Source organism: Fringilla coelebs, assembly GCF_963513975.1.
Source record: "Fringilla coelebs genome assembly, chromosome: Z".
NCBI classification, from domain to species: Eukaryota; Metazoa; Chordata; class Aves; order Passeriformes; family Fringillidae; genus Fringilla; species Fringilla coelebs.
Window position 1 is genome coordinate 75052526 of NC_140031.1, and position 19336 is coordinate 75071861.

The window sequence follows — 19336 nt, forward strand, 5'->3', positions numbered from 1 at the left end:
ACTACAAAGGTGCCCAGTTGACCTCAGATACAGCATGCACCATTTCTAGATGACCTCTTCCGAGCAACACAAGACAGCAGTCAACGGCTTGCAACTGAAACCCCATTCCAGGCTCCAAAGCACTTGCCAAAGCTGACAACTGCACAAAATATGCATCAACAGAAACTGGCCGCTTCTGCTGTTTGCCTCGCAAGAAGGTTTCGCAAGTCCGCACTTTGTTTCTTTGGCCGCACAAGACAAGAATGGCCCCCCAAAGCTGCATGGACAACACAATCCTCCCCTGGCAGCTTATCAAAAGCCAAAAGACACCTGGCACCAAAGCGACTGTACAAGCAAAGAACTAGTCTAGGAAACTGCAGACCAGTTTCACAAGCCAAACACACCTTTCCAAAAAGGGAAAACACAAACAAAACAAGCCCTGGCACCTCCAGCAGTTCCACCTTTGCCCTTGGCCATAGCACGGCAGAAGCCGAGAGATGGAGCCTCCCTTAGCCAAGCAGCCAGATGCTCTCCCAGAGGCACCAACCCTTTGGACCTCTACGTGACAGCTCAAAGGCCATGTTCTGCTGGCGCTGCCTGGAGAAAATCACGAGGTCCTGGCAGGACTGCAGCACTCGGCATCCTCAGCCAACAACAGCAAAGTGCTGGCTGCAATGAAATTTGCAGCTCTGCCTTGCACTAAAAACAGCACCACACACAAGTGGCACTTACCGGTTCAGAGAGTTCAGGTGTGACCACTGACGGAGGCTGGCGGTCATCCACCTCAGATTGCTCCTCTTGGGCTTCTTCGCCAGGAGGAGCAGCAGCCAGGGGAGAGACGGCTGCTGGTTCTGTCATCTGTGGAAAGACACAAGCATGAGTGAAAGGCCATTTCCTTTTAATTAGAACCTCATCTCTATTCAGATCTACCACCACGTCTTCTAAGGAGAGAGTAAAACAACTCCTAGCAACATAGGGATCCCAACTCACAGCCACCAAATTCAAATGGGTCCATTCAACTGAACTCTAGATGGATATGAAGTGGTTTTTTCTCCCTTCTTGGTATCAGCAAGCACAGATTTGGAAAACTGAACTCAGACTTTTTGAAAGCTTTTACTTCTTGAAATGCAAAACTAGGAAAGCGACAGCAATGCCTTTGCTACTCATGCTGCTGCAGATGTGGAAAACTCAAACGGGATCAGGATGCCAATCCACACCTGGAAAAGAGCAGGAAACCTTGTGCAGAAGCACCTTTCCTTGCTAGAAGTGGAGGACAATGAACAGGCCTTCTCCTCCTTGCAACGCAACAGACCAAGGAGCCAACAAACCACAAGATGCAAGTGTCACCCACTCCAGTGCCTAAAGCACTTGGATGCAGTGATGGTATGTTTGCTGGTGAAACAGCCCTTCTGCTGAGCACTGTCACGCAGGGCTTGATGGAAGTCCCACTGAAGGTCCCTCAAGAGCTTCCCATTGTCCAGGCAAAAGCCTCCCCAGCACCTCCTCACTGGCCTTGTGCTATACGCTCTTGCCCAGCTCCCGTGGCCGTCCCTGCACACGCTCCAGCCCCTCAATCCCTTTCTGTGTCACAGGGCCCACAGCTGCACACAGCCCTCCAGCTCTGGCCGCAGCGCTGCCCAGCACAGGGCGACGCTCACTGCCCTGCTCCTGCTGCCCCTCTGCTGCTGACACAAGACAAGATGCCCTTGGCCTTCTTGGCCACCAGGCTACACACTGTCTCATCTTCAGCTGCTCAGGATCGTTAGCCCTGCGTCCTTTTGGCCTATGCAGCTCCCCAACTACAAAGGTGCCCAGTTGACCTCAGATACAGCATGCACCATTTCTAGATGACCTCTTCCGAGCAACACAAGACAGCAGTCAACGGCTTGCAACTGAAACCCCATTCCAGGCTCCAAAGCACTTGCCAAAGCTGACAACTGCACAAAATATGCATCAACAGAAACTGGCCGCTTCTGCTGTTTGCCTCGCAAGAAGGTTTCGCAAGTCCGCACTTTGTTTCTTTGGCCGCACAAGACAAGAATGGCCCCCCAAAGCTGCATGGACAACACAATCCTCCCCTGGCAGCTTATCAAAAGCCAAAAGACACCTGGCACCAAAGCGACTGTACAAGCAAAGAACTAGTCTAGGAAACTGCAGACCAGTTTCACAAGCCAAACACACCTTTCCAAAAAGGGAAAACACAAACAAAACAAGCCCTGGCACCTCCAGCAGTTCCACCTTTGCCCTTGGCCATAGCACGGCAGAAGCCGAGAGATGGAGCCTCCCTTAGCCAAGCAGCCAGATGCTCTCCCAGAGGCACCAACCCTTTGGACCTCTACGTGACAGCTCAAAGGCCATGTTCTGCTGGCGCTGCCTGGAGAAAATCACGAGGTCCTGGCAGGACTGCAGCACTCGGCATCCTCAGCCAGCAACAGCAAAGTGCTGGCTGCAATGAAATTTGCAGCTCTGCCTTGCACTAAAAACAGCACCACACACAAGTGGCACTTACCGGTTCAGAGAGTTCAGGTGTGACCACTGACGGAGGCTGGCGGTCATCCACCTCAGATTGCTCCTCTTGGGCTTCTTCGCCAGGAGGAGCAGCAGCCAGGGGAGAGACGGCTGCTGGTTCTGTCATCTGTGGAAAGACACAAGCATGAGTGAAAGGCCATTTCCTTTTAATTAGAACCTCATCTCTATTCAGATCTACCACCACGTCTTCTAAGGAGAGAGTAAAACAACTCCTAGCAACATAGGGATCCCAACTCACAGCCACCAAATTAAAATTCAACTGAACTCTAGATGGATATGAAGTGGTTTTTTCTCCATTCCTGGTATCAGCAAGCACAGATTTGGAAAACTGAACTCAGACTTTTTGAAAGCTTTTACTTCTTGAAATGCAAAACTAGGAAAGCCACAGCAATGCCTTTGCTACTCATGCTGCTGCAGATGTGGAAAACTCAAACGGGATCAGGATGCCAATCCACACCTGGAAAAGGGCAGGAAACCTTGTGCAGAAGCACCTTTCCTTGCTAGAAGTGGAGGACAATGAACAGGCCTTCTCCTCCTTGCAACGCAACAGACCAAGGAGCCAACAAACCACAAGATGCAAGTGTCACCCACTCCAGTGCCTAAAGCACTTGGATGCAGTGATGGTATGTTTGCTGGTGAAACAGCCCTTCTGCTGAGCACTGTCACGCAGGGCTTGATGGAAGTCCCACTGAAGGTCCCTCAAGAGCTTCCCATTGTCCAGGCAAAAGCCTCCCCAGCACCTCCTCACTGGCCTTGTGCTATACGCTCTTGCCCAGCTCCCGTGGCCGTCCCTGCACACGCTCCAGCCCCTCAATCCCTTTCTGTGTCACAGGGCCCACAGCTGCACACAGCCCTCCAGCTGTGGCCGCAGCGCTGCCCAGCACAGGGCGACGCTCACTGCCCTGCTCCTGCTGCCCCTCTGCTGCTGACACAAGACAAGATGCCCTTGGCCTTCTTGGCCACCTGGCCACATGCTGTCTCATCTTCATCTGCTCAGGATCGCCATCCCTGCGTCTTTTTGGCCTGTGCAGCTCCCCAACTACAAAGGTGTCCAGTTGACCTCAGATACAGCATGCACCATTTCTAGATGGCCACTTCCTCTTCCAAGCAACACAAGACAGCCGTCAAAGACTTGCAACTGAAACCCCACTCCAGGCTCCAAAGCACTTGCCAAAGCTGATGACTGCACAAAATATGCATCAAAAGAAACTCCCTGCTTCTGCCGTTTGCCTCGCAAGAAGGCTTCGCACATCTGCATCTTGTGTCCTTGGCCGCACGGGACAAGAATGGCCCCCCCACAGCTGCATGGACAACATAATCCTCCCCTGGCAGCTAATCAAAAGCCGAAAGACCCCTGGCACCAAAGCGACTGTACAAGCAAAGAAATCGGCTAGGAAACTGCAGACCAGTTTCACAAGCCAAACACACCTTTCCAAAAAGGGAAAACAAACAAAACAAGCCCTGGCACCTCCAGCAGTTCCACCTTTGCCCTTGGCCATAGCACGGCAGAAGCCGAGAGATGGAGCCTCCCTTAGCCAAGCAGCCAGATGCTCTCCCAGAGGCACCAACCCTTTGGACCTCTACGTGACAGCTCAAAGGCCATGTTCTGCTGGCGCTGCCTGCAGAAAATCATGAGGTACTGTCAGGCCTGCAGCACTCGGCATCCTCAGCCAGCAACAGCAAAGTGCTGGCTGCAATGAAATTTGCAGCTCTGCCTTGCACTAAAAACAGCACCACACACAAGTGGAACTTACCGGTTCAGAGAGTTCAGGTGTGACCACTGACAGAGGCTGGCGGTCATCCACCTCAGATTGCTCCTCTTGGGCTTCTTCGCCAGAAGCAGCGGCAGCCAGGAGAGCGATGTCTGTAACTTCTTTCATCTGTGTAAAGAGAAAATCATGAGGGGAAGGCCATTACCTATCATTTAGAATCTCATTTCCTTTCAGACCTACCACCACGTCTTCTAAGGAGAGAGTAGAACAACTCCTAGCACCATAGGGATCCCAACTCACAGCCACCAAATCAAAATGGGTCCATTCAACCTAATTCTAGATGGATATGAAGTTTATTTTCCTGCCTAGCAGCAAGCAGTAAGTATGTTGTTTTGGCAAAAGAGCTTTTACTTCTTGAAAGCTCTGAAATGGAAAACTAGGAAAGCGACAGCAATGCCTTTGCTACTCATGCGGCTGCTGATCTGGAAAACTCAACCAGCATCAGGATCCCATTCCACAACTGGAAAAGGGCAGGAAACCTTGTGCAGAAGCATCTTGGCTTGCTAGAAGTGGAGGAAAATGAACAGGCCTTCTCCTCCTTGCACAGCAAGAGACCACGTAGCCAACAAACTATAAGATGCAAGTGTCACCCACTCCAGTGCCTAAAGCACTTGGATGCTGTGGTAGGACGTTTGGTGGTGAAACCGCGCTTGTACAAAGCACTGTCACGCAGGGATTGATGGAAGTCCGTCCTGTGGTTCCTCAAGAGCCTCTCACTGTCCAGGCAAAAGCTTCCCCAGCACCTCCTCACTGGCCTTGTGCTCTACCCTCTTGCCCAGCTCCCATGGCCGTCTCTGCACACACTCCAGCCCCCAATCCCTTTCTGTGTCACAGGGCCCACAGCTGCACACAGCCCTCCAGCTGTGGCCGCAGCGCTGCCCAGCACAGGGCGACGCTCACTGCCCTGCTCCTGCTGCCCATTTCTGCTGCAGACACAAGGCAAGATGCTCTTGGCCTTCTTGGCCACCTGGCTACACACTGTCTCATCTTCAGCTGCTCAGGATCGTTAGCCCTGTGTCCTATTGGCCTATGCAGCTCCCCAACTCCAAAGGTGCCCAGTTGACCTCAGATACAGCATGCACCATTTCTAGAGGACCTCTTCCTCTTCCGAGCAACACAAGACAGCAGTCAAAGACTTGCAGCTTAAACCACACTGCGGGCTCCAAAGCACTTGCAAAGGCTGATGACTACACAAAATATGCACGAACAGAAACTCACTGCTTCTGCTATTTGCCTCACAAGAAGCCTTCGCAAGTCCGCACTTTGTTTCTTTGGCAGCACAAGACAAGAATGGTCCCCCAAAGCTGCATGGACAACACAATCCTCCCCTGGCAGCTTATCAAAAGCCAAAAGACACCTGGCACCAAAGCGACTGTACAAGCAAAGAACTAGTCCAAGAAACTGCAGACCGGTTACACAAGCCAAACACACCTGTCCAAAAAGGGAAAACAAACAAAACAAGCCTTGGCACCTCCAGCATTTCCACCTTTGCCCTTGGCCATAGCATGGCAGAAGCCGAGAGATGAAGCCTCCCTTAGCCAAGCAGCCAGATGCTCTCCCAGAGGCACCAACCCTTTGGACCTCTACGTGACAGCTCAAAGGCCATGTTCTGCTGGCGCTGCCTGGAGAAAATCACGAGGTCCTGGCAGGACTGCAGCACTCGGCATCCTCAGCCAGCAACAGCAAAGTGCTGGCTGCAATGAAATTTGCAGCTCTGCCTTGCACTAAAAACAGCACCACACACAAGTGGTACTTACTGGTTCAGAGTATTCTAGTTTGATCACTGACGGAGGCTGGCGGTCATCCACCTCAGTTTGCTCCTCTTGGGCTTCTTCGCCAGGAAGAGCAGTAGCCATGGGAGAGACAGCTGCTGGTTCTGTCATCTGTGGAAAGACACAAGCATGGTGAAAGGCCATTTCCTTTTAATTAGAACCTCATTTCTATTCAGATCTACCACCACGTCTTCTAAGGAGAGAGTAGAACATCTCCTAGCAACATAGGGATCCCAAGTTACAGCCACCAAATTAAAATGGGTTCATTCAACTGAACTCTAGATGGATATGAAGTGGTTTTTTCTCCCTTCCTGGTATCAGCAAGCACAGATTTGGAAAACTGAGCTCAGACTTTTTGAAAGCTTTTACTTCTTGAAATGCAAAACTAGGAAAGCGACAGCAATGCCTTTGTTACTCATGCTGCTGCAGATGTGGAAAACTCAAACGGGATCAGGATCCCAATCCACACCTGGAAAAAGGCAGGAAACCTTGTGCAGAAGCACCTTTCCTTGCTAGAAATGGAGGAAAATGAACAGGCCTTCTCCTCCTTGCAACAGAACAGACCAAGTCGGCAGCAAACCACACGAGGGAAGTGTCACCCACTCCAGTGCCTAAAGCACTTGGATGCAGTGATGGTATGTTTGGTGGTGAAACAGCCCTTCTGCTCAGCACTGTCATGCAGGGTTTAATGGAAGTCCCACTGAAGGTCCCTCAAGAGCTTCCTATTGTCCAGGTAAAAGCTTCCCCAGCACATCCTCACTGGCCTTGTGCTCTACCCTCTTGTCCAGCTCCCATGGTCTTCTCTGCACACGCTCCAGCCCCTCAATCCCTTTCTGCGTCACAGGGGCCCACAGCTGCACACAGCCCTCCAGCTGTGGCCGCAACGCTGCCTATCACAGGGCGACTCTCACTCCCATGCTTTTGCTCCTCCTCTGCTGCTTACAGAGGCCACAATTCACTGTCTTTTAGATTCAGCATCTACCATTTCCTCTTCTACAGCTATAGTATCAAAGTTGATTTTATAAATTTTGAAAGAAATAGAAATCTCAGGCACTCTGCTGTAATTAAATGAGCTAACTCATCTCTATAGAAAATAGGTCTCATTTAAACATGCCATTCTATCTGCTATCAGCAAACCATGTTCTCTCTGCAAAACTGGCTTTGTTGTTCTTCAAAGCTCTTAGATGGATAATAAAAAATATCCATCTATGCCTTTGTTATATGTTTTGCAGGCATAAAAATGGATTTTCTTTTGGCTTTCCTAGCTGGCCCTCAGCACTCTGGTTGAACTGGCAAAGCTCCCCGCATTCTCTACAATTCTTAAACACCAGGAACTTAAAATGTTCCATTCTCACTCACCTCAGCATCAGCACCACTGAAGACACGCTTCAGGTGACCTGTAGTGGGCAAGGGAAAATGAACCAGATGCTGTCAGAAAACTGCCTTGGCTGCTGAATGCCACAGAACCAGTCAACCCAGACAGAGATGATTTTCCATTTTGCAAAATCTCTCCAGGAGGCACATTTCATTCACACAGCCAGCAAGAGATTAGGACAATATTCTTGGTTGTTCCTACACTTTGGCCTGTTTAGCCAATAAATTAATACAAACATGATCAAGAAAATGCAGATAGTCCTTTAACATTCAATGCTCCCATTCTACCAAACACATAATACTGCTTTTAAACCTTCGCCTTCAGGTACTTTTTTAATTATCTGTTCTGTGCACTAATTCTCATTTAACTTGCTGAAAACAATTGCACAGAAAAGCTTCCCAAAATCCCTCTTAGCTTTGGCATTTCTGTTGTGGAAGAGTACAGCAGCAGCTGCAGGGCTCAGGGGCAGACACTGACTGCTTTAGAGTTTGCACTTCCTTGCAAAGGTAATCGCTATTTTAGCACTCAGTAAAAGATCAAGTTGGACCTTGGTCAAATCCTTTCATGAAAAAATTTAGAAAGAAAGAAGCTTTCCCTGAATTCTGGGAACAACTGCAGAGTTTTTAGAAGGTCCTCCAAGAAGGTCTCCCAGTCTACATTTTCAAAGCTGTCTCACTTGTCCCAGCCAACTGAGGAAATGACAGACTGCTGCCACAGAGTCTCCCATGGGGGAACTGAAACCCTGCAGGTTCCCTTGCAAATGCTGCCCCTGTGGCTACAGACACCCCCTTTTTCAGCTGAACATCTTGACAGGAGCTTCACCAAACTAGTGGCATCCTAATGCTCTTTCTGTTTCTAAATCAGAAACTCAGTCACTAAGAAAGAGCAGGAAGACATACAAAAGCCAGCTTAAATTACACCCTAACCTAAGTAAAAGGGAAATCTCTACTTACGTGCAAAATTAGTCGCATAATAGATGGAATACGAAACGCCAAAAGCAGCGAAAGCTGCAGTCGCAAAAGGATGCATTTTTCTAACACTGCTGAGCCAGTTTGCTTCAACAGTATGAAAAGCATATGCCTCAAGCAGGAGGATGTTCCTGCTCTGAGCAAGCCCTAGGGCTGCTCTGACAGTCAGGCCTTCCCGTGCGCCAAGGCAACCTTCTGATGTCACCACGACCACGTGGCAACCATGCCCTGACATCACAAAGCAAACGCTCTATGCTGCTCTGTGAATTTATGCAAAGCATTAACCAACCTTCCCTACAGCAAACACAAAACAACCTGGGAAGTTCTCCTCTGTCACAAAGCAGCACAAATTCCCCTCATGGGGCAAACCCTGTTGTTCAAGGGATCCAAGAGTAACTCCAAGAGTGCCCCAAGCACCTACAGCCTGTATCCCAACTGAGCACTCAGATGGGACACAAGCAAAGAAAAGCAGACCAAGAAAATTGCCGACAGCATTGCACGTGTGAGAATAGACTCTCACTTTTAAAATTTTAAAGGTTTAATAAACCTTATCAAAGGACTCAAAAAGGAAAGATTGCATCACTGGGAGTCTCCGTGACTGTGAGTCACATGTTCATGTACAAAAAGGATGCTCTGCCTTTTACACCCTTAGCCCCTCCAAAGGTTTTGTCACTCAACTCTTTCTCTGCTGTCCGTTGGTGGAGATTATTTTCTTGCACCTTCCTTGGAGGTCAGGTGTTGTTACACCCCGCCTCCTGGTCACAAGCCAGCCCTCCCCAAATGCCCTGACCACCAAGGCTAGTACAAAGGGGAGGGGAAAGAGGACTATGGGAGGATATATTACAATACCATCACTACACATTTGAACATCCACATCATTTGGAAGCAGTCAAACTGGCAGCAGCTGCCCGCCAGCAGCAGCCACTCCAGGCTGGGAAGGCCACTGGCGGTGCCGATTTCCAGAGGCTTCTGTGTCCCGGGGGAAGCCAAGGCAGGAGCGGGTTCAACGGTGCTGGCGCTGCTGCTGCTGCTCTGTGCCACAGAGCCCCGGCTGGGCAGGGCACGGCGCCCACTGCGCTGCGGGCTCTTTCTCCTGCCAGAGCTGGGCACACCTGGGAACAAGGCAGGACAACTGGTGGGGAAACCAAGGGGTTTGTGGGGCTGCACTGCTCTGCACACACCCAGGACACCTGCAGCACAGAACTTTAATCCTCAAACAGGTAAACCAGAGGGAAACAGCTGGAAAAGATTTCATTTTGACCTTTCTTACCTGCTCAACAGAAATCTTCAAAATCAACCTTACCAAGAAGGGCCCAATCCCAGCTGCCAGCTCAGGGTTAGAGAGGAGGCAATACTTGATTTCAGCGCTGGGTGTGTGGGAAATCCCTTCCCTAACACCTGCACACCCTGCAATCTCACTTACTTGTCTCCATGGAACTAAGATATATTTAATATTTTGTTGAAATGCACAGGCTAAATATTCCCCAAAATTGTCTGATTTACTGGTTGATACTCTTTGACTTATTGATACATAAATCACTTAGAATTTACTGACATGAGAATAGGAGTTTCCTGTACGTCCCTGGTGGTCATTGTCACAGTTCAAGAGGAGACTCATGCACAAAACTGGGCTTGCAAGGGAAATTTATTCCATTTGTTGCAGTTGCAAATAATACATACCAACCCCTGGATTCCTAAAAATCTGCTGAGCAGGAGAAGGAGATGGAGCTCGGCAACAGGCACAGGTAGGCAGTGCTCTTTCAGGACATCCCCTGGATCAAAACAGTGTTCATATCATCCTTCTCACCCTTCCAGCCAAGAACCAGGCCTTGTATCTCCTGCTCAGGAGTGGAATTTTCCTGGGTTCAGCATCAACTCACACATGTCTGGCTCGTGAGATGAGGCAAATGAATCGAGGATTTAAAAGAATGGGAAGATTAACATTTTAGCAAGATTTAGTTAGAGGGAGAGAGTATATCAGGAAGAGTAGAAGTAATAAGGGACAGGTAATTTTTAGCAGGTAAAGTAGTAAAGGATAGGGTAATATATCACTTGCCTGTCTTTACTATGTTTAAAGAGGCAGGATGGGATGTGGATTTCTTTATGACAAAGAAGAGGATGGTAGCCTGCACCTGGCGCCCCAAACTTCAGCTATAGCCAAGGGGTCAGAAAGCCTGCCAACAGGTCATAAGTAAAGAGGTCAAATCGAGGAAGACATCTTGGCCTTCATCAGAAGGAGACCATTCCCCACTTTAAAACCCACCAACCCATTTGAAGTAAAAGACTGCACAAAGGTGAAGGAGCTTTGGACTCAATTAAAATACATTTCAATACAAAGTGGAGGAAGGTGGTGTTAGCTAATGGATATGCATTAGGCCTTTTGGGAATTATATGAACATGTAAGACTTTCTTAGATAAGTAGAGAGCCGGAGCCAGTGATTCTTCACACATGTGTTTAGGAGACTGAAGCTGCAGGCTGGGGAAAAGCTTAGAGTGGAGACTCACCGCTCCTCGTCGCCCGGTTAGCGTCCAGCTCCGCTTCAGTGGGGGGGCACTTTCCCGGGTAAGGTCACCCTGGTCAGCGCCTAAGGAGTCTGCCCCATGCTACGGTGGGCACAGCTCCTTGTGGTGGACGAGGTCTGCGGCTACAATCAACAGAGAAATAGAGAGCGGACTCTAGCTGCAGATGCAGTCGGTTTATTGAGTGCAAATGAAACCCACAACTGGAGACCCCACCCTAAGAGCACAGCAGCTTTTAAAGAGTGAGGTACATAGGGGAGGAGACAAGGATGGACATTTGGGGTAGACCAATGGTAGGACACTGAGGGAGGGGCCCCGGCCTCTGGACCAATCACCCGACGCTCCAGCTAGAAGTTTCTAGAGGGAAGGGAGGGAGCGCCAGGTGACAGACAGGGCATCGGGGAGGGTTTTTTTTTTTAAGGGATACATATGTTGTTATAGGGATATGGGAGGATTTGGGATTATAGACAGTTGGAAGGAGGGTGGGTGGAGTGAATCAAGCTTGAACCGTTAGTAACAGAGGGGGGGAAACAGAACAACCTAACACAACACAACAGGAGACGACTCCTGGTGTGCCTGGCAGTGCAATAAACATACCACCTTCTACCTTTAACCAGTGGCGAGTTCTATTCCACACTTCATTTGGTGACTGTGGCAGGAGCGCTTCTCTGCTCCAGCGACAACAACCGGGCGCTGCCAGGACATTCCTTTCCTGGAGGGACCTCCGCTCTCAGCTGTTCCTCGGGGCGGTGGGGGGGGACAGACCAGACTGCTGGGACTGTGGAGAAAGGGTCTGTGTAACTGTGTATAAAGTAACCCGTATGGTGTACGCAGGGGAAGGGCTGTTCATAAGTCACACAGAGATGTCCTGTGCATGACATACGCCTGCAGAGGTTGGGTTTCGGTCTGGCTGCCAGCAGAAAGGATTTGCTGTGTCAATAAGGACCTGCTAGCAATTCTGGGGGTGAATTGATCATATTCTGTGTTATTGCTGCAAGTTTTACTGTCTGTTGTTGTTGTGGTACTGTTTTGAGTGCGTGAATGTTTGAGGAAGATGATGTGGATGGATGCTGCTGTAGTGTATGGTGTGTGTTGTGTTGAGAAAAGCGAGCAGTCTATCTCCTAATAAAGAGATGCCCCTTTCCTGGTGAGCTTGTGTGTGTGGACTTTCTAGTTTCACAGGTTGTTATTCCTTGTGACACTTGGTGCTTGGGTACACAGGAGAGTTCTGTGGTTTTTCTCCCATATTGTGGTCACATGCATTCCCACATTTGGGACTGTATGGCTGTGTTTGGGGAGATTTTAGGATTTTGTTTGCAACAAGTTCAGCAATTAATGCAGAAAACTACAGTGTGGTGATTTATGTATGTTAGACTAGGGTAGTTCCTTTCTACTGCCCCCCTTCCCCCAGGGTTTAAAATCTCCTGCTACGTGTTGGACACTCTCTTTCCTTTCCTGGATGTCCTCTTTCCTCTCCTTTTGCAGTGCAGATATGCCTGTAGATCAACCCAAAAAGAATGTTTGCCTTGCTTTAGCCAAGTCAGCCAGCTCAGACACCATATGTTTGACTAATTTGAGCCCAGACAAACCCTTTGCAACCTGTTTGGTCGTTGTGACATTTCCAGCCAAGGGGTGGCCAATACCCAATCGTGACAAATATTGGTGTGAGGCTGCCAGCGAGACCAATCCCATAACCAGCTGGTATCTTTGGGCCTCTGGTCTTCTAAAAGCACCTTCTGAACTTCAAGAATTGGAATTCTGGGTTCACTGCTCATGGAATTTTGTGCTGTGTTTCAGTACCAGGGAGATCCACAGTTAAATGTTACTCCCCATCATGCTGAGTACAGAAACTCCAGTTTGTGGTGCAATTGTATTACCCCAATGCCCCCTGAGGGTGAAAATGCTGACGAGTAGATGACCTGGATGAGACCCCACAACAATGACTGAAAGGATATTGGCTCATTTGTGGAGATAGAGCCTGGGAGGGCATTCCCTCAAAACTTAAAGGTGGCCCATGTAGCATCAGACAACTCACTGTGATATGCCCTATTGTTAAAAAAGCCATCAAGAGAAAACAAAGAGAAAAAAGATTTGCATACTTCAGTGTGTGCAACAAATGATGGACAAAACTGTCAAAGAAGTTTTTATCACACAAGAGAAAGAGGAAATAGATTCACAGAGAGTTCTTAAAATCTCAGAGAGATACTGGATGAAGGTATAGACATGGAGGAAGGTTTTAAATTAAGACCTTTGAGTAGTCTCTTGGAACAATGCTTTGTATTTTCTATCAGACGTGACTGATGCCCTTTGAACTGACTGGACTTTCACAGCACTAAAATTGCTGTATTGTAATATAGCAAGGCTTAATGCGAGCAAAAAGGATGCTTTAAGCAAGTAGTAAGCAGGTACACTATGGTAAAGCTATGAAACGAAAGGTAGTTAATAAATGATATGGTTACAATGGTTTCTTTTTAGTTATACTGAGAGGGGAAAGACACAGAAAAGAGGTGGGGAAAATTGGCCTCATGCTACTGCTGGTGTCCTCCTGGAGGAAAATCTGTTTGGTTTCTTTAGGTTGTACATTTCCAAAAACTAGGAAAACTACTCAGCAGCAGTAGCCCAGATGTGAATGGTTTTCTTGACTTGGTAAAGCTGGGATGTTTACAGTGGACTCTGTCTTTGGTTCAAATCACCTGCCCTCACCTGCAGAAAAAACCACCAGCAGCAGCAGAAGCTACATCAGTCAATTTTCTCAAAAAGTTGTGTCAAGTTTGGGAGAGGAAAGGAAAACATGCTGGCCTGCCCTGGCTGCCCAGGACCCTGCACTCCGCGGGCTCTGCAGAGCTGCACAGTGGGGAGGCAGCTTTGGGCACCTCAGCCCCTGGGCAGGAGTGGCTTCTTGCTCTGGAGGGCTGCCAGTGGGCAAGTGCAGCGTGCTGGACTTCTGCTCTTGGCCCTAACCTGGCCCTGCAGGGCTAATCCTGTTCCCTGTCTCAAATGTGCTAAAGGCAGACCTCTTTGTTTCCAGCTCTACACGGCATTGATTTGCACCACAAAATACTGAAGGACTAAGGCCTGAACAACAGACCCTGACTGAAGCCTCAACAACAGGACCTGAGCCAAAGCTGCTCTACAGATGACCTCTCCAACCAAATGTTCTATGGATCTGCTCCTTAACCAAGTATTACTATCAAAAGGATGGATGCATCCATTCCCTGGGGAAACACATCTTCACCTTTCGGCATTAGGAAAATGGACAAGGCCACACCTGGCCTTGGCTCCTCCTTGAGCCCTGGGCAAGCTTAGACCTTAGACCAACTCTGATTAGATCTCCTTTGTGCTTAAAAATATTGGCCTACATCCTATTCAAACTGGCTTTGTTAAAAAAGGTGTCAACCACTTTCTTAGAAACCACTCTAAAGTCTTGGAAACAGGCAATAAACGTTCCCTGGGGCGTGTTCTTCACTAAACTGAATAATTCCAACTGTCTCTGCATTTCCTGAGAGGACAGGTGCACTGTCCTCTGACTGTTTCTGTTGGCCTGTTTTGTAATTTAGTGGGGTGTTCATTTTTATCTAATGGCAAAAGAACTAAAGTAGAGCAATGCAGGGTAGAGAGACATGAAATGGTGGTTCAGGAACCCAAGGAAACCAGTCCCAGCTGAGGGATCAGAGATTTGGCTGTGGGCAGGAGGGGCTGTGGGGGGCTCACTGTGAACTTCTGAGGGGCCCTGGTTTGTGCCCCCAGCCCACCCTTAGGGGTTTCTGGCACATAAACAGGGACAGCTGAGAGGGACTTGTCCCAGCCCCATCTGCTGCCTGGCACGCTCAAGGAGATGGGAACTGCCCCAGGGTCACTGCCAGGTTGTGTGGCAGAGAGGGAAGTGCAGGGCCCAGTGCCACTGGGCTGGCCCTGCTGGGAAGGAAGGTGCCACTCAGCACAGGAGGGGCAGGGCATGGAAAGGCAGACACTGCTTTCTGTCCCTGCGGAAATCAGCACAGTGCCTGTCTTTCAAAGACAGGGACTATGTGCGTCATTGGAGTTTCCTGAAAGGAAGAAACGCCATGGACAGAAAGCACCATTTCTAGAGCACTGGCAGGGCAAAAATCCTAGCCAGATGAAGACATCACAATAAACAAATGAATGGGATTCTGGCCCATGTTTGTCTGTGATGGCAAGGTCCTGCACAATGACAAGTGGGGAGCAGATGGTCCCATTGTTCTACTTTCTGGGTCTTTCTAGGAACCAGAGGAATCCTGATTGAGTCTGTGAAGCACTGAGCATGGAAAGTCATGGTTCATTGGTTTTTGTTGTCTTTTTTTCCTGTGAGTAGCTTCCATTTGAATCAGACATGCGAGTGTACACCCTGGCCCCACTTACCATTCAGTGAAGAGAAAGAAAGTGAAGCAAACGCTGTGCTAATCCTATCAGGACCATTTACGCCATAAGCATCTTAGAGTAGGACTGAAGAGTACTTTGGAAGAGTAGGATTGTAGATTAGGATTATCGATTAGGACTGAAAATAAAGTTTCTGAAACTTTGGCTTATCAGGAAGATTCCTTTCCTTTTCACCCAGTGAATAAGCTCTGCAGTCCTTCTGAATTGTCAGATGTCAGATGATTTATGGCATCTTTGGTACAGTTTTAAAGTGGGGACAGCTCCTCTTTATTAATTCTCTCCAGACCCCACTGCCTTTAAAATATGGGCCACTGGCGCCTTTTGGCACAGCTGTGGCACTTCTGCTTGCAGAACAAAAACACTGTGTGCATTCAGTTGGACTCAAGAGCATTTGGGTTCCTGCCACTTGGATTGGTATCCCTAAGTGCAATGTCTTTGATGGAAGGAGAGCCTTGCTGAAGTGAGAGAGCAGAAAGATCAGAGAGGGTGCTCGAGAAGGTCTCCTGTGGTGCAGAGCTGTCAGCGCCTGTGAGGGGAGAGCGGGCCCGGCCTTGGCCGGGGCGGAGCCGCAGCAGAGCCCCGGCAGAGGCCGGAGCAGCCCGAGCCTGGGCAGAGGCAGGCTGGAAGGAGGCCCTTGTAGCCGCGAGAGGCAGCAGGCGGGCCCTGGGTGCCTCTTGCTGGGAGCGGGCGAATCCTGCGCTCCCAGAGCCCGGGGGGCAGCTGGCTGCTGCCGAGGGGAAGCGCAGCCGTGCTGGGCACTGCCCGCACTGGAGGCATCGGCCGTCTGGAGTGTGCCCGGGAGCAGAGAAAGGCCAAGGGCAGCCGAGGGCCGCTGGGCTGCCTGAGGATTGCTCCTCTTCTGCCGGCTGCCCTGTAAGACCTGCTGGGCAAGGTCAGCAGCGTGTGCTCACTCTGGGCACCGGGGCAGGGAGCCGGGCTGCTCAGCAGGCTGGAGCACAGGGCAGCCTCCTTCAGGCACGGCACTTCTGCCCGGGGAAGCGAGGCCAGCGGGAGGCAGGGACAGCTTGGCCGGTCACATCTGCAGGAGCCAGCGCCTCACGCAGCTCTGGGAGGAAGCGCCTGCAATCCTGCACTTGTGCACTGAGCCACAGCAAAGGGGGGAGATGCAGAGTGTTTTGCAGAAATATTCAGGGCCACCAGGCCAGCCTGCTTTGTGCTGTCTGTGCACAGCAAGCGCTGTGCAATGCAGCTGTGAGCTGCTGGCAGAGAGGGAATCGGGGATATGCCTGAGGTGAGCACAGGGGCTAGCTGAAAATGTAATTAGGATAATTGAAAAGTGCAGATGAGTCAAAGGGCCAGCTAGGAATATAATCAGGATAGTAGAAGATTGCATATTTTAGTTATGATTTTAAAACGAGGTAAGAAGCTAATTTAGTAATATAGCTTGCAGAACATATCTTAGTTAAAGAGAACCAAATATATTAGGAACGTAAAGCTCGGAGTGACGGGGATAGATGAAGCAATTGTGAAGGAGCAGAGAGCATAGAAATACCTTGCCTTAAGAATAATCAAAATCAAACATTTAGGAGAAATTTGGACCGTGACCAGCAGGTCAAAAGGTCCTGCCAGTTGGCCATGGGTGAAGAGTTCCCCATGAGGAAGACAGCTTTCTTCCTCCCACAGGAGCACTCCCTCATTTCAAAATCCCACCGACCCAGTTCAGGGAATAAGTACAATTGTACAGCTGTAGTAGATATTCAGCTGATAAAAATACAAAGCACAAAATAATAATTGTGTGTTATGGGTCCTTAGAAACCTAATGTAAAACCTTTTCTGTAGAAATGGAGAGCAGGAGTCTGCAACTCCTTGCCTGTGTCTTTGGAAACTTGTTCACATGTGTCCAGCGCTGCAATAAATGCCCTTCCCTTCTACTATAATTAGTTGAAGCATCATCTGTCCACGCTTTTAGGGTTATGCTGGAGGAGTGAACTGATTTGGAAGTGAGCAGAAGAGTTTCAGTAGGCAATTTTTGGAAGAGACGGAAGCCTCTTGTGACTGAAGGGAAAGCCATTTGGCATGGAGTAGTGATCCCAAAGTCCATACAATACTGCACCAAAGGATTAGACCCTTCTCTCTTCAGGACCTTCTAACTGATCCTGCCTAAGTTCTCCTTCTACTGAATATCAGCCAGTGCTCACACCTGTGTTGCAGGGCAGTTCTTCCTCTCAGTACTAATGGCTTAGCAATCTCTCACTGCCATATTGCTTACCCAAGGCTGGTGTCTTCCATATCCCCATATAAAAGGACTTTATCTTCGATCCGCAAATTTTGCATGCACGCCTGCATGCAAAAACAACCTACAATTCAAACCTTCAGGAGAATGATGGCATAAAAGCCATCATTCCATTTATCAAACCCATAACAACTGCATTGAAATGTGGATCTGTGAGCCTTTTTTCAGATTTTTCTCAATTTTGGTTCCTGAGTCATTTTTGGGAGATAACTATGCTGCCCCTAACAAGTCCAGATTACTTAGCAAGTGGTAATTAGTCATGCATCCAGTCTTCCAGCAGTTGCATGGCATTTTATCCAGATAAGTGGTCCCTGGACATTGCAACCAGCTTGTGATTTGTGTCTGCCCACTTGTTTTCCACGTTCTGCAAAACTAAGAGCAAGTTGAGCCAAGAGCTATAGTATCCTTGTGAGTGCATCTGAACACATTTGACAGTGTGCCATGGTTTGACACTGGCACAATGCCAGTGCCCCCATGAAAACATATTTACCCTGGTGTCTACTGTGAGATGTGATCAGAAATTCAGCAAAGCAGGCTCCAGCTTAGGAATAAATGGAAAAAAAAACCCCATTTATTAACTACAATATATAAAAAAACACACAGAACTCAGAATGAAAACCTTCCAAAACATTCCTCCTCCCCCCACCAAATTTCCAACATAGCAGTGAGACAAAACCTTAGATTCTCAATCAAGTCACCACCCCTCAGATCACCAACTCTCAGTCCAGCACCACCCTTCAGATAATCAATTCTCAGTTCATCAAGAAGAGAGGAGTCCCTCTTGTACTGTAGGCTTCCCCAAGAAATGCAGTTGAAACCTCTTGTGTTTCCATGTCACACGTGGCACCGCCCGGAGAACATTTGCCATTGTGACATCTTCCTTCCAAGCCCAGTGCTCTCACCACTGCACATGGCCCAGAGCTGATTCTAGGTTTCCCCTTTTAAGGATGCTTTGCCCAGTTCCAAAAACAAAGCACAGTCTCTCACTCTTGGGACCCCTATCCCCTGCAAATTCACCCCCTGGGGGCGAGGGATCTCGAGAACAGAGATCTTCTTCTCCACTGAAGATCGAGGGCACCACCACCCTCCTCACCCTTTGTCTCTGTTCACGCACTACTTTATATCACATCATTGCACACTCTTGGCTCCAAGCCATTGCCTCCCTCTAAATGCAGTCTCTGTGCCACAGGAAAAATGGTTCTGTCCATGGCTCTTCAAGAAAAGTTCAGCCAAAGGCCACTCCATCATCTCCTCCCACCTAGAATTCTTCTCAACTCTTCTGACATCTTCATATCTTTCACAGTATGGACTTTCATCACACTTGCCCATTTCCTGCTATTCCATCTCTATCTCTCTTCTCATTCAGATCCAGTAGGATCAGTATTTATAAGGTTTCCATCATCCAGGAAAAGGGGTAAAACTTTGGGCTCTGCCTGCCCACAACTCCCACGACTGCCCTGCTGGGCACAGGCACCTTCTCGCCACATCCCCCCTCCCCCTTCTCCTTCTCGGCTGGGCTGTGCTGCCAGCAAAAGTTATCAAATTTCAAGGCAGGCAGCACAAGCACAGACTTTCTCTCTCTCTCTCTCTCTCCTGGGGTGGGGTGGGGGGGGAGAGGGGCACGGCCCGAATCCTCTCAGGGTTCCTCCACCCTTCCATCCTGCAGGGGCCTTCACCTCCTTTCTCTGTCCAAGGTCCAGGCCTACCTCACCCGCCTGCATGGCTTCCCCTGCAGCATGGCAGGGGAGATCTGACCTCTTTCACCCCCA